The sequence below is a fragment of the Mirounga leonina genome, unplaced genomic scaffold (assembly GCF_011800145.1).
Source record: "Mirounga leonina isolate KUSES-001 unplaced genomic scaffold, KU_Mleo_1.0 Mir_178, whole genome shotgun sequence".
NCBI lineage: Eukaryota > Metazoa > Chordata > Mammalia > Carnivora > Phocidae > Mirounga > Mirounga leonina.
This window is the reverse complement of record NW_023270464.1, coordinates 4,674,648-4,689,458: the sequence shown is the minus strand read 5'-3', so window position 1 is coordinate 4,689,458 and position 14,811 is coordinate 4,674,648. Positions and strand designations below refer to the sequence as shown.

Sequence of the window (14,811 nt, the reverse complement as noted above, 5' to 3'; positions counted from 1 at the left end):
ATGAGTGGATCAAGCCGTCGGGCTTGCCTGCCGACCCATTTGTCCTCCAAGTACCCCTCCAGAGGAGCCATTGCTTTGCAACCCTGATCTCCTTGTGTCTTTCTCGGGCCATGGAGGCCTGTGTCTTGGCACGGTCACAACCAGGGCAGGTGAATGGAAGCCACTGCACTTGGAGGGAGGCTGCAGATGTCATTGGGGTGGGTCATGAGAGAATATGGCTGGGAGCCCTCGATGTCCAGAGAGGGTGGACTTCCCCGTTGATGGTCCGCCTTGGGCCATCCCACATGCAGGGGAAACGAAAGATAGGCCAGGTCCCTTACAAGGACGAGAAAGTGCAGGGATGCCACCGTCACCCAGTTCACCTGAGGGATCTTGCTGCTTCATGGTGTTCCCCATGGGCCCATCCAGATGGTGGACGTGGGCCGTGTGGGACCACTGGCGGCTGTCCACCTCAGCCCTTGGCTTTTGCTGAGGCCCTGGCACTTGGCAAGGTGTCCTGGGCAGAAGAGCCCAGAGTTCCTGTTGCATGCACCTGACTCCCAAGGAGTTTGGGCCCCCTCAGGGCAGCTGGGAGTTCCCCTCCCCAATCCCTTGAGCTACTGAGACAGGAAGGGCCCACCGGGTCTAGGAGGGGAATCTCAAGTCCCTGGGCACAACAGGTGATGGCCCTGGGGCTCTCGCCCTGACACTCTAGACTTAATGGAGTTATCCAGGGGAAGAGACTCAGCAGGTGCAGGGAGAGGCCCCCCACTGCGTGGCAGGCAGGTAACAGCATGCCTTGGTTGCATGCATGTGTTTGGCCCAGCATTCATTCCTCTACCCTGGGGACCCTGGGGTCATGGCTTCCCATGCCCTGGAGGGCACCTGCCTAGCTTTGGGTGTCATAGATGGCCAATCCATGGGAGGGTGAGGCCTTGGTCCTACCTACCAGGACAAGCTCCTTGCATACCATGCCCTGCTCCTACACCGTGCTACCTCTCAGATAGCCTGTGTGCTGGCCTTCTCCTGGGGGGAAGCCTCAGCAAGGCTTGGCTCCCTGGGGGGCCATGCTCTCTGTTGTTTTGTGGTCCAGGTATGGGCATCTCGGCTCCTGAAGCCTGCTCCTTTCTTACGGTTCCCGCTGTGTGCCATCCAGCCTGAACCCTTGCCAGGCGGTGCCACAATTTTGGGACTGGCAGCTCTTGGCCACAGGGGTAGGTGCCCCAGAGAATGGTGTTTTGACAACAGGCCTACCATCTCTCCCCAGATCACGTACCCAGATGAAGATCCCGCCCTGAGGACCAAATCTTCCTAGGCCCAGCCCTGGCAACTGGCCCAATGTCTCCTGCCCTGACACCCTCCAGGGTAGTCCACTCTACAGTAAGTTCCCCTGGTAAGCCGATTCGGGGGACAAGAGAGTCCCACCTGCATTGCTACTGCCTTCCATGGGTGAATGTTGAGAGCTCATACTGTCTCGAAGAGAGATGATGACCTAAAAATCATGCTCAATAGGATTACACTGAGTCCCATTGGCAGGGTCCATCTGACGTCAGCATCCTGAGGATGCTCAGGGCCCTGGGGGACCACTGCAGTTTGGGGCTTGAGGTGACCGATCCCTTGGGGGTCCCTGCTGTGGCTATGGACTGACTGTGGGCCTCCAGGTGCCCAAAGGTGCTCAGGCTTTCGGCCTTGCCTGCTGAATTATTCCTCCTAACAGGATGCCTCCAAGGGAGCCATTACTTCGCAATCCTGGACTTCTTGTGTTTCTGCGGTCTGTGGTGGCCAGGGTCTCCATGCGGTATCAACCATGGAAGGTGATTGGAAGCCATTGGGCTTGGAGGGAGGCCAAGAAGCCATAGGGGTGGGTTTGGGAGACTGGTATCTTGGTGGCAGCTGCATGAGCTTAGGTCTGGTAGCCCTGGATTTATGGTGAGGGTGGACTTACTTCTTGAAGGTCCACCCTTCGGCCATCCCACCTGCAAGGGAAGGGAAAGTTTGGCCTTGTCCCTGACAAGGACTGGAAAGTTCAAGGACACCACCGCCAGCCCACGTTCAGCAGAGAGCTCATCCTGCTTCATGTTGTGATGCATTTGCCTGTCCAGATGGTGGACCTGGGCCCCTTGGGCCACTGGCAGCTGTCCCCCTCAGCCCTGGGCTGTTCCTGAAGCCCTGGCCCTTGCCAAGGTGACCCAGGTGGGACAGCCCAGAGCTTCTGTTGCACGCACCCAACTCCCAAGGAACTTAGGCCTCCTCGGACCAGGTGGAGAGCACTCCTCCTTGATCCCTTGGGCTGTCAAGACAGAAAGGGCCCACCAGGCCAAAGAGGGGAATCTTAAGTTCCTGGGTGCAACAGGCAATGGCCCTGTGCCTCACGCAGTGGCCCTCTAGACCTGAGGAAGTGATCCTAGGAAGAGGCCCATCAGATACAGGAGAGCGCCCCCCTGCAAGGGGTCAGTGGGCGGCATGACCTGTTTGCATGCATGCAGTTGGCCCTGTATCCATTCCTCTGCCCTGGGGACCCTGGGGCCGTGGCTCTCCATGTCCTCAAGGGCACCTGCCAGGCTCGGGGTGTGACAGATGGCCAATACATGGGAGGGCGAGGGCCTGGACTTACCTACCACGGCACGCACCCTTCATGACCGGCCCCACACCCACAGGTTGCTACCTCTTGGGAAGCATGTGTGCTGTGCCTTCTTCTGGGGGGCAGCATCAACAAGGCTCATTTCCTTCAGGGACCATACTCTCCATTTTTTTCAGGGTCCAGGTATGGGCATCTCTGCTCCTATAGCCTGCCCCTTCCTTAGAGTCACCCACTATGTGCCGGCCAGCCTAAAGCCTTGCCATGGGATGCCAGGCTTTCGGGACTGGCACTTCTTGGCTGCAGGGGCATGTGCCACGCAGCAGGGTGTTCTGACACTTGGCATACCCCTCTCTTCCCAGATGGAATCCCCAGACAAAGATTCCTCCCTGAGGGCCACATCTTGCTAGGCCCAGCCCCTGCAAGAGGCGCAAAGTCTCATGACTCCATCCACACACCCCCCGGGGCACCCCACTCTACAATAAGCACCCCAGAAAGTAGGTTCAGGGGATGGCATAACACCCACTGCGTCGTCACTGCCTTGCTTGGGTCAATGATGAGAACTCATATTGTCTCTGAAGAGAGATGATGACCTAAAAATCATGCTCAATAGGATTACTTTGAGGTCCAATGGAGGGTACCATGCCGGGATCAACATCCCAAGGTTGCTTGGGGTCCAGGGGGAGTGCTGTAGTTTGGGGCTTGAGGTCACAGTTCCCTCAATGTTCCCCACTGTGGCTGTGGTTTTTCTCTGGGCCTCCAAGTGCCCAAAGGGTCTCAGGCCTTCGACCTTCCCTGCTGACCCATTCCGCCTCCCAGGACACCTCCTGGGGAGCCATTGTTTAGCACCTGGTTCTTGTGTCTTTCAGTGGGCCATGGTGGCCAGGGTCTCTGCACGGCTTCAAACATGGCAGGTGAGTGGAAGCCACTGGGCTTAGAGGGAAGTGGCAGATGACATTGGGGTGGGTTCGGGTACCTGTCCCTGGATGGTGGCTGCATGGACATCGGACTGGGAGCCCTGGATGTCTGTAAAGGGTGGACTTCCCCCTTGACAGTCCGCCCTCAGACCATCTCATGTGCACAGGAAGGAAATGTTTGGGTGGTTCCCTGACAAGGACCGGAAAGTGTAAGGGCACCAACGTCAGCCCACGTTCAGCTGAAGGCTCTTGTTGCTACATGGTGTGCCCCATGGGCCCATCCAGATGGTGAGACGTGGGCCTCTTGAGCCACTGGCATCTGTCTACCTGGGCCCTGAACATTCCTGAAGCACTGGTCCTTGGCAAGTTGCCCCAGGTGGGAGAGCCCAGAGCTCCTGTCGCATGCACTTGACTCCCAAGGAGTTTGGGCCCACTTGAGGCAGCTGGGGAGCTCCCCTCTTGATCCCTTGGGGTGCATAGACAGGAAGAGCCCACTGGGGCTAGGAGGGGAATCTCGAATCCCTAGGCACAACAGGCGATGGCACTGGGCCTATGGTCGTAGCACTCTAGACCTGAGGGAGTGATCCCAGGAAGAGGCCAAACAGGTGCAGGGACAGGGTCCCCCTGCATGGCAAACAGTGGATGGCATGCCTTGGTTGCATGGACGTGATTACCCTGGCATCCATTCCACTGACCTTGGGGCCCTGGGGGCCATGGATCCCCGTGTCCTCAAGGTCACTTGCCCAACTCCAGGTGCCAGAGATGGCCAATCTCTGGGAGGGCAAAGGCCTGGTCCTACCTACCAGGGAATGCACCCTTCAAGACCGGCTCCCCAACCACAGTGTGCTACCTCTTGGGAAGCGGTATGCCAGGCCTTCTGGGCGGCAGCATCAGCAAGGCTCGGCTCCCTCAGGGGCCACACTCTCCATTGTTTCAGGGTCCAGGTATGGGCCTCTCTGCTCCTGTAGCCTGCCCCTTCCTTTCGGTTCCCCGATGTGTGCTGGCAATTCTCACAACTTGCCATGTGGCACCAGGCTTTCCAGACTGGCAGCACTTGGCCACAGGGACAAGTGCCCCAGTGCAGAACATTTTGACAGCTGGCCTACCCCTCACTCCCCAGATGCCATCCCCAGATGAAGACCCCGCCCTGAGGTCCAAGTCTTGCTAGGCCAAGCCCCAGCAAGAGGCCCAACATCTCGTGCCATCACTCCCCTCCCAGGGCATCCCGTTCTACAGTAAACACCCAGGGTAAGCTGGTTCGGGGGATGGGAGAGCACCTGCCTGCATTTCCATTGCCTTGCTTGGGTCAGTGATGAGAACTCTTATGTCTTGAAGAGAGATGATGACCTGAAAATCATGCTCAAAAGGATTACACTGAGGCCCAATGGAGGGGACCATCACTGGGTCAGCATCCAGAAGATGCTCATGGCCCTGGGGGAGAGCTGCTATTTGGGGCTTATAGCGACTGTTCCCTCAAGGCTCCCCACTGTGGCTGTGGTGTGACTGTGTGCCTCCAGGTGCCCAAAGGTGCTCAGGCCTTCTGCCTAGCCTGCCGACTCATTCCCCCTCCCAGGATGCCACCCAGGGAGCCATTGCTTAACAACCCTGGTCCCCTTGTGTCTTTCAGTGGGCCATGGTGGCCAGGGTCTCCATGTGGCCTCAACCATGGCAGGTGAGTGGAATCACTGGGCTTGCAGGGAGGTCGCAGATGCCATCAAGGTTGGTTCGGGAGGCCTGTGTCTGGGAGGCGGCCCTATGGCCATTGGGCCGGGAGCCCTGGATGTCTGGAGAGAGTGGACTTACCCCTTAAAGGTCCCCCCTTGGGCCATCCCATGTTCAGGGGTAGTGAAATGTTGGCCGGGTCCCTGACAAAGACCAGAAAGTGCAGGGATGCCACCGTCAGCCCACATTCAGCTGAGGGCTCTTGCTGCTTCATGGTGTGCCCCATTTCCCATCCAGGTGGTGGACTTTGGCCCCTTGGGGGCCACTGGCGGCTGTCCCTCTTGGCCCTGGGGTGTTCTTGAAGCCTCAGCCCTTGGCAAGGTGCCCCGGGCAGGAGAGCCCAGAGCTCCTATCACATGCAACCAACTCTGAAGGAGCTTGGTCTCCTGCAGGGCAGCTGGGGAGCACCCTCCTCGATCCCTTAGGCCGCTGAAGCAGGAAGGGCTTACCGGGACTTGGAGGGGAATCTCAAGTCCCTGGGCACAACAGGCGATGGCCCTGCGACTATCGTCATGGTACTCTAGACCTGAGGGAGTGATCCAGAAGAGGCCCAGGTGTAGGGAGAGGGCTCTCTTGCATGGCAGGCAGTGGGCGGCATGCCTTGGTTGCATGCATGCGGCTGGCCTGGCATCCATTCTTCTGCCTTAAGGACCCTGGGGGCTGTGGCTCCCCATGTCCTCGAGGGCACCTGCCCAGCTCCGGGTGCAACAGATGGCCAATCCATGGGAGGGCAGGGTCTGGCCCTACCTACCAGGGTACTCACACTTCACAACGGTTCCAGCCCCCACAGCATGCTACCTCTCAGGAAGCCTGTGTGCTGGGCCTTCTTGGGGGGCAGCATCAGCAGGAATCTGTTCCCTCAGGGGCCACACTCTCTGTTGTTTTGGGGTCCAGGTATGGGCATCTCTGCTACTGTAGCCTGCCTTTTCCTTGGGGTCCCTGCCGTGTGCTGGCCAGCCTCAAGCCTTGCCATGCACTGCCATGGTTTCAGACTGTCAGCTCTTGGCTGCAGGGACAGGGCCCCGGTGCAGGATGTTTTGACAGCTGGCCTACCCCTCTCTCCCCAGATCCTGGCCCAGATGAAGATCCTGGCCTGAGGGTCAAGTCTTCCTAGGCCCTGCAAGGAGCCCAATGTGTCTTGCCCCCATCCACGCTCATCCGGGGTGTCATGCTCTAAGTAAGCACCCTGGTAAGCAGGTTCGGGGGATGGGAGAACGCCTGCCCACGTCACCACTGCCTTGCTTGGGTCAATGAGGAGAACTCATATTGTCCCAAAGAGAGATGATGACCTAAGAATCATGCTTAATAGGATTATGCTGAAGCCCAATGGAGGGGACCATTCTTGGATCAGCATCCCCAGGATGCTCAGGGCCCTGGGCAGTGCTACAGCTTGGGGTTTCAGCTGACCCATCCCTCGAGGCTCCCCCCTGTGGTTGTGGCCCCCTCCAGGGGCCCAAAGGGTTTAAGGCCTTCAGCTTTGCCTGGTGACTCATTCCCCCTCCCAGGACGCCTCCCGGGGCGCCATTGTTTGTCAACCCTGGTCTCTTTGTGTCTCTTAGTGGGCCATGCTGGCCAGGGTCTCAGCACATCCTGAACAATGACAGGTGAGTGGAAGAACCCTGGGCATTGAGGGAGGCTGCAGATGCCTTTGTGGTGGGTTCAGGAAGCCCATGTCTGGGAAGCGGCCACATGGGAATCAGGCCAGGAGCCCTGGATGTCCAGAGAGTGTGACATTTCCCTTGAAGGTCTGCCCTTGGGCCATCCCACATGCAGGGGAAGTTAAATGTTGTCAGGGTCCTGGACAAGGACTGGAAAGTGCAGGGATGTTGCTGTCAGTCCATGTTCAGCTGAGGGACCTCGCTGCTTCATGGTGTGCCCCATGGGACCATCCAGATGGTGGACATAGGCCCCTTTGGGCCACTGGTGGTTGTCCCAAATGGCCCTGGGCTGTTCCTGAAGCCCTCAACCTTGGTAAGGTGTCCCGGGCTGGAGAGCTCAGAGCTCCTTTCACATACATCGACTCCCAAGGGACTTAGGCCCCCTTGGGGCAGCTGGGGAGTTCCCATCCCTGATCCCTTTGGCTGATGAGACAGGAAGAGGTCACTCGGCTTAGGAGGGGAATCTCGAGTCCCTGGGTGCAACAGGCTATAGCTCTGGACCTATCACAGCAGCAATCTAGACCTGAGAGATTGATCTGAGGGAAGAGGCCCAGCAGGTACAGGGAGATGTCCCCCTTGTACGGCGGGCAGTGGGAGGCATGCCTTGTTTGCGTGCACATCTTGTTTGCCCAGCATCCATTTCTCTGCCTTGTGGGCCCTGGGGGCAGTAGCTCCCTATGTCCTCAAGAGCACCAGCCCAGCTCTGGGTGCCACAGATGGCCAACAGTGGGAAGGCAAGGGCCTGGCCCTACCTACGAGGGCATGCACACTGCACATTGGGCTGCATGCCCACTGCGTGCTACCTCTCAGGAATCCGATGTGTCGAGCCTTCTCCTGGGGGCCAGCATCAGCGAAGCTTGGCGCCCTTGGGGGCCATGTTCTCCATTGTTTCTGGGTCCAGGTATGGGCATCTCTGCTCCTGTAGCCACCCCTTCCTTGTGTCCCTCCACCGTGTGCCAGGCTGCCTCATGTGTTGCCAGGCATTGCCAGGATTCCAGGAGTGGATCCTCTGGGACACAGGGGTAGGTTCTCTGGAGCAGGGCATTTTGAGAGCTGGCCTACCCCTCTCTCCCCAGATTGTGTCCCCAGTTGAAGAACCCGCCTTGAGGGCCAAGTTTTGCTAGGCCCAGCACCAGCAAGAGGCCCAACATTTCATGCCCCCGCACCCCCACTGGGCATCCTGCTCTACAGTAGGCACCCCTGAGGAGCAGTTTAGGGGACGGTGAGCACCCTAAACTGGTCGCCACTGCCTTCCTTGGGTTATGCGGCACAAGGCTTTCAGACTGGCAGCTTTTGGCCACTGAGGCAGGTGCCCCACAGCCCCACATTTTGACATTTAGCCTAGGACTCTCTCCACAGACCTGCCCTAGACCAAGTTCCTGCCCTGAGTTCAAGTCTTGCTAGGCCAAGCCCCGGCCGGAATCCTAACGTCTTGGGACCCCATCCCCACAGGAGCATGCCACTCTGCAGTAAGCACCCCGGGTAAGCAGGTTCAGGGGGCAGGAGAGGGCTCGCCGGCATCGCCATTGCCTTGCTTGGGTCAATGATGAGAACTCATATTGTCTCGAAGAGAGATGATGACCTAAAAATCATGCTCAATAGGATTACGCTGAGGCCCAGTGGAAGGGACCATCTCAGAGTCAGCATCCTGAGGATGCTCAGGGCCCTGGGGGAGCGCTGCAGTTTGGGGCTTGAAGCGACCAATCCTTCAGGCTTCCCCGCTTTGGCTGTGGCCTGACTGTGGGCCTCCAGGTGCACAAGAGGTGCTCGGGTCTTCAGCCTTGCCTGCCGACCCATCCCCCCTCTCAGGATGCCTTCCGGGGAGCCATTGCTTAGCAACCCTGGTCTCTTTGTGTCTTTCAGCAGGCCTTTGTAGCCAGGGTCTCAGTGTGGTCACAAACATGGCAGGTGAGTGGAGCCCCTGGGCTTTGAGGGAGGCCATAGATGCCACCTGGAGTGGGTACGGGTGGCCTGTGTCTGGGTGGCGGCCACATGGGGGTCGGGTTGGGAAACCTGGTGGTCAGAGAGGGTGGATTTCCCCATTGGAGGTTTGCCCTTGGGCCATCCCAGGTGCAGGGGAATCGAAGGATTGGCTAGGCCCCTGACATGGAGCAGAAAGTGCAGGGATGCCACTGTCAGGCAACGATTAGCTGAGGGACCTCCCTGCTTCACAGTGTGCCCCATGTGCCCATCCAGATGGTGGATATAGGCCCCTTGGGGCAACTGGAGGCTGTCTCCTCGGGCCTGGGGTGTTCATGAAGCCCCGGACCTTGGCATGTTGCCCTGGGCAGGAGAGCTCAGAACTCCTGTCGCATGCACCCGACTCCCAAGGAGCTTGGGCCCCTCGGGGCAACTGGGGAGTTCCCCTCTCCAATCCCTTGGGCTGCTGAGACAGGAAGGGCCAACCTGGCCTAGGAGAGTAATCTTGAGTCCCTGGGCACAACAGGTGATGTCCTTGGGCCTATCATCATGGCACTCTATATCTGAGGGAGTGATCCGGCGATGAGGCCCAGCAGGTGCAGGGAGAGGGCTCCTATGCAGGGCGGGAATGGCGGCATGCCTGGTTGCGAGCATGCTGTTATCCCGGCATCCATTCCTCTGCCCTTGGGACCCTGAGGGCCATGGGTCCCCATTGTCCCTGAGGGAACCAGCCCAACTCCGGTGTCAGAGATGGCCAATCTGTGGGAGGGCGAGGGCCTGACTGTACATACCAGGGCACCCACCCTTCATGCCTGGCCCAGAGTCCACAGCGTGTTACCTCTCTGGAAGGCTGTGTGCCAGGCCTTCTGGGGGGCAGCACAGCAAGCCTCGGCTCTCATGGGGACCACGCTCTCTGTTGTTTCGAGGTCAAGGTATGGGCATTTGCTCCTGTAGCTTGTCCCTTCCATGCAGTCCCATGCTGTATGCCAGCCGGCCTCACACCTTTCCATGTGGCGCCAGGCTTTTCGGACTGGCAGCTCTTGGCTATAATGCAGGTGCCACGGATCAGTGTGGTTTGAGACCTTGCCTACACCTCTCTCTCCAGATCCTGTCCCCAGATGAAGATCCTGCCCTGAGGGCCATTTCTTCCTAGGCCCAAGCACTATAAGACACCCAATGTCTCATGCCCCCACCCCCCTGGGCATTCGCTCTACAGTAAGCACCCCGGTAAGCTGGTTTGGGGGAGGGGTGAGTGCTTGTCTGCATCGCCACTGCCTTCCTTGGGTCAATGATAAGAATTCTTAATGTCTTGAAGAGATATGATGACCTAAAAATCATCCTCAATAGGATTACGCTGAGGCCCAATGGAGGGAATCATGCCGGAGTCAGCATCCTGAGGATGCTTGGGGCCCTGGGAGAGCGCTGCAGATTGGGGCTTGAAGGAACCGTTCCCTGAAGGCTCCCCACTGTGACTATGAACTGACTGTGGGCCTCCAGGTGCCCACGAGTGGATCACGCCTTTGGCCTTGCTTGCCAACCCATTCTTCCTCCAAGGACGCCGCCTAAGAGCCATTGCTTTGCAACCCTGATTTCCTTGTGTCTTTCTCAGGTCATGGTGGCCACTGTCTCAGTGCAGTCACAACCATGGCAGGTGAGTGGAAGCCACTGCATTTGGAGGGAGTCCACAGATGTTGGGGTGGGTTGTGAGGCCCGTGTTTAGGTGGCTGCCACATAGGAATATGGTGGGGAGCCCTGTATTTCTGGAGGGTGGACTTCCCCCTTGAAGGTCTACCCTTGGGTCATCCCATATGCAGGGGTAGGGAAAGATGGGCTGGTTCCCTTACAAGGAGTAGAAAGTGCAGGGACACCGCTGTTACCCAGTTCAGCTGAGGGATCTTGCTGCTTCAAGGTGTGCCCCATAGGCCCATCCAGATGGTGGACATGGGCCCCTTGGGACCACTGGTGGCTGTCCCCCTCAGCCCTCAACTGTTCCTGTAAACCCGGCACATGGCAAGATGCCCTGGGTGGAAGAGCCCAGAGTTCTTGTCACATGCACCTGACTGCAAAGAAGCTTGAGTCCCCTTGGGGCAGCTGGGAGCTCCCCTCCTTGATTCCTTGTGCTGCTGAGACAGCAAGGGCCCACCGGGACTAGGAGGGGAATCTCAAGTCCCTGGGCACAACAGGCGATGGCCCTGGGGCTCTTGCACTGACACTCTAGACCTGATGGATTTATCCAGGGGAAGAGGCTCAGCAGATGCAGGGAGAGGCCCCCTACTTGGGTGGCAGGCGTTGCGCTACATGCCTTGGTTGCGTGGATGTGTTTAGCCCAGCATTCATTCCTCTACCCTGGGGACCCTGGCGGCCATGGCTCCCTGTGTCTTCGAGGGCAGCTGCCAGGCTCGGGGTGCAACAGATGGCCAATACGTGGGAGGGCAGTAGGTAGACCTACCTACCAGGGCACGCACCCTTCATGACAGCCCTGCACCCACAGCATGCTACCTCTCGGGAAGCATGTGTGCCATGCCTTCTTCTGGGGGGCAGCATCAACAAGGCTTGGCTCCTTTGGGGGCCAAGCTCTCCTTTTTTGGGGGTCCAGGTATGGGCATCTTGGCCCCATAGCCTGCCCCTTTTTTGCGGTTCCCACCAGATGTTGGAGGGCCTCACGCCTTGCCCCGCAGCACCAGGATTTCAGGACTGGCAACTCTTGGCCACAGGGGTAGGTGTCCCAGAGAATAGCATTTTGACACCAGGCCTATCCTCTCTCCCCAGATCATGTACCCATACGAGGATCCTGCCCTGAGGGCCAAATCTTCCTAGGCCCAGCCCTGGCAACTGGCCCAAAGTCTCCTGCCCTGACACCTTCCAGGGTAATCTGCTCTACAGTAAGCTCCCCTGGTAAGCAGATTCAGTGACAGGAGAGTGCACACCTGCATTGCTACTGCCTTGCTTGGGTCCATGATGAGAACTCATATTGTCTCGAAGAGAGATGATGACCTAAAAATCATGCCAAATAGGATTACGCTGAGGCCCATTGTCAGGGTCCATCCCGAGGTCAGCATCCCGAGGATGCTCGGAGCCCTGGGGGAGCGCTGCAGTTTGGGGCATGAGGAGACCGATCCCTCGGGGGTTCCCGCTGTGGCTATGGTCTGACTGTGGGCCTCCAGGTGCCCAATGGTGCTCAGGCCTTCGGCCTTGACTGCCGACTAATTCCCCCCACCAGGTCGCCTCCCAGGGAGCCATTGCTTAGCCATTTGGGACTCCTTGTGTCTTTCCATGGGCCATGGTGGCCAGGGTCACAGTTCGACCAGCCCCGCGCCCACAGCATGCTACCTCTCGAGAAGCGTGTGTGCCGTGCCTTCTTCTGGGGAGCAGCATCAACAAGGCTTGGCTCCTTAAGGGACCAAGCTCTCCATTTTTTCAGGGTCCAGGTATGGGCATCTCTGCTCCTATAGCCTGCCCCTTCCTTGTGGTCACCTGCTGTGTGCTGGCTGGCCTAAAACCTTGCCACGCAGTGCCAGGCTTTTGGGACTGGCACTTCATGGCTGCAGGGGCAGGTGCCACGCAGCAGGGCATTCTGACACCTGGCCTACCCCTCTCTCCCCAGATCACGACCCCAGATGAAGATTCTGCCCTGAGGGTGAAGTCTTGCTAGGCCCAGCCCCTGCAAGAGGCTCAAAGTCTCGTGACTCTGTCGCCCACTGGGGTATCCAGCTCTACACTAAGCACCCAAGAAAGCAGGTTCAGGGTATGCATTGCACCATCCTGCGTCATCACTGCCTTGCTTGGGTCAATGATGAGAACTCATAGTGTCTCGAAGAGAGATGATGACTTAAAATCATGCTCAGTAGGATTACGCTGAGGCCCATTTGTAGGGTCCATCCTGAGGTCAGCATCTCGAGGATGCTCGGGGCCCTGGGGGAACGCTGCAGTTTGGAGTTTGAGGTGACCAATCCCTCGGGTGTCCCCGCTGTGGCTGTGGTCTGACTGTGGGCCTCCAGGTGCCCAAAGGTGCTCAGGCCTTCAGCCTTGCCTGCTGACTCATTCCCCCTACGAGGACGCCTAGCAGGGATCCATTGTTGGCAATCCTGGACTCTTTGTGTCTTTCCACAGGCCATGGTGGCCAGGGTCACAGTTCGGCCTCAACCATGGCAGGTAATTGGAAGCCACTGGGCTTAGAGGGAGGCCGAGACGCCATAGGGGTGGGTTTGGGAGGCTTGTATCTGGGCGGCAGCCACATGGGCTCGGGCTGATAGCCCTGGATATAAGGAGAGGGTGGACTTACCTCTTGACAGTCCGCCCTTGGGCCATCCCACCTGCAAGGAAAGGGAAAGTTTGGCTGTGTCCCTGACAAGGACCTTAACATGCAGGGACACTGCCCTCAGCCCACGTTTAGGTGAGGGCTCATGCTGCTCACGTTGTGACACATTCACCTGTCCAGATGGTGGACCTGGGCCCCTTGGGCCACTGGTGGCTGTCCTCCTTGGCCCTGGGCTATTCCTGAAGCTCCGGCCATTGCCAAGGTGACCCGGGTGGGACAACCCAGAGCTTCTGTCCCACGCACATACTCCAAGGAGCTTGGGCCTCCTCGGACCAGCTGGGAAGCTCTCCTCCCTGATCCCTTGGGCTGTCAAGACAGAAAGGACCCACCAGGCCAAGGAGGGGAATCTTGAGTTCCTGGGTGCAACAGGCAATGGCCCTGGGCCTCTTGCAGCGGCACTCTAGACCTGAGGTAGTGATTCCGGGAAAAGGCCCAGCAGGTGCAGGGAGAGGGCCTCCTGCAAGGGGGTCAGTGGGTGGCATGACCTGGTTGCACGCATGCAGTTAGCACAGTATCCATTCGTCTGCCCTGGGAACCCCAGGGGCCTTGCCTCCCCATGTCTTTGAGAGCAGCTGCCAGGCTCAGGGTGCGACAGATGGCCAATCCATGGGAGGGCGAGGGCCTGGACCTACCTACCAGTGCATGCACCCTTCACGACCAGCCTCACGCCCACAGTGTGCTACCTCTCAAGAAGCGGGTGTGCCATGCCTTCTTCTGGGGGGCAGCATCAAAAAGGCTCAGGTTCTTCAGGAGCCAAGCTCTCTGTTTTTTCGGTGTCCAGATATGGACATCTCTGCTCCTATAGTCTGCCCATTCCTTGTGGTCACCCGCTGTGTGCCAACCTGCCTAAAGCCTTGCCACGTCATGCCAGGCTTTTGGGACTGGCACTTCGTGGCTGCAGGGGCAGGTGCCATGCAGCAGGGCGTTCTGACACCTGGCCTACCCCTCTCTCCCCAGATCATGTCCCCAGACGAAGATTCTGCCCTGAGCGTGAAGTCTTGCTAGACCCAGCCCCTACAAGAGGCTGAAAGTCTTGTGACTCTGTCGCACACTGGGGCATCCCGCTCTACACTAAGCACCCCAGAAAGTAGGTTCGGGGGACGTCATAGCACCCACCTTCATCGTCACTGCCTTGCTTGGGTCAATGATGAGAACTCATATTGTCTCAAAGAGAGATGATGACTTAAAAATCATGCTCAATAGGATTACGCTGAGGCCCAATAGAGAGAACCATGCCAGGTCAAATTCTCAAGGTTGCTTAGGGTCCTGGGAAATGCAGTAGTTTTGGGCTTGAAGTGATGGCCTTGAAGATCCCTGCTGTGGTGGTGGCCTTACTGAGCCCCCCAAAGGGACTCAGGCATTTTACCTTCCCTGCTGACCCATTATCCCTCCCAGGACACCTCCTGTGGAGCCATTGCTTAGCACCTGGTTCTCCTTGTGTCATTCAGTGGGCCGTGGTGGCCAGGGTCTCTGCACGGCCTCAAACATGGCAGGTGAGTGGAAACCACTGGGCTTGGAGGGAAGCGGCAGATGCCATAGGGGTGGGTTCAGGTGGCCCGTGTCTGGGTGGCGGTGCTATGGACATCAGGCCAGAGGCCCTGGATGTCTGTAGTGGGTGAGAGTCACCCTTGGACCATCTCATGTGCAGAGGAAGGAAAAGTTTGCGTGGGTCCCTGACAAGGACTGGAAATTGTAAGGGCACCAATGACAGCCCACATT

General features: G+C 58.3%; 9 non-coding genes across 9 annotated transcripts; all 9 read left to right on the top strand.

Annotated features, from left to right (window-relative positions):
• The first annotated feature begins 1,426 nt into the window (after window positions 1–1,426).
• On the top strand, window positions 1,427–1,507 carry LOC118023226. Its single transcript, XR_004682700.1, has one exon. It is a non-coding gene; the product is annotated as a small nucleolar RNA SNORD115 (small nucleolar RNA).
• Window positions 1,508–3,104: 1,597 nt separating this feature from the next.
• Window positions 3,105–3,186, top strand: LOC118023225. The gene has a single exon (XR_004682699.1). It is a non-coding gene; the product is annotated as a small nucleolar RNA SNORD115 (small nucleolar RNA).
• Window positions 3,187–4,777: 1,591 nt separating this feature from the next.
• On the top strand, window positions 4,778–4,857 carry LOC118023223. Its single transcript, XR_004682697.1, has one exon. It is a non-coding gene; the product is annotated as a small nucleolar RNA SNORD115 (small nucleolar RNA).
• A 1,583-nt stretch (window positions 4,858–6,440) lies between these two features.
• LOC118023224 lies at window positions 6,441–6,521 on the top strand. Its single transcript, XR_004682698.1, has one exon. It is a non-coding gene; the product is annotated as a small nucleolar RNA SNORD115 (small nucleolar RNA).
• Window positions 6,522–8,391: 1,870 nt separating this feature from the next.
• Window positions 8,392–8,472, top strand: LOC118023273. Its single transcript, XR_004682738.1, has one exon. It is a non-coding gene; the product is annotated as a small nucleolar RNA SNORD115 (small nucleolar RNA).
• A 1,584-nt stretch (window positions 8,473–10,056) lies between these two features.
• Window positions 10,057–10,137, top strand: LOC118023219. Its single transcript, XR_004682693.1, has one exon. It is a non-coding gene; the product is annotated as a small nucleolar RNA SNORD115 (small nucleolar RNA).
• Window positions 10,138–11,723: 1,586 nt separating this feature from the next.
• On the top strand, window positions 11,724–11,804 carry LOC118023297. Its single transcript, XR_004682761.1, has one exon. It is a non-coding gene; the product is annotated as a small nucleolar RNA SNORD115 (small nucleolar RNA).
• Window positions 11,805–12,558: 754 nt separating this feature from the next.
• Window positions 12,559–12,638, top strand: LOC118023296. The gene has a single exon (XR_004682760.1). It is a non-coding gene; the product is annotated as a small nucleolar RNA SNORD115 (small nucleolar RNA).
• Window positions 12,639–14,230: 1,592 nt separating this feature from the next.
• LOC118023275 lies at window positions 14,231–14,311 on the top strand. Its single transcript, XR_004682740.1, has one exon. It is a non-coding gene; the product is annotated as a small nucleolar RNA SNORD115 (small nucleolar RNA).
• Window positions 14,312–14,811: the final 500 nt, after the last annotated feature.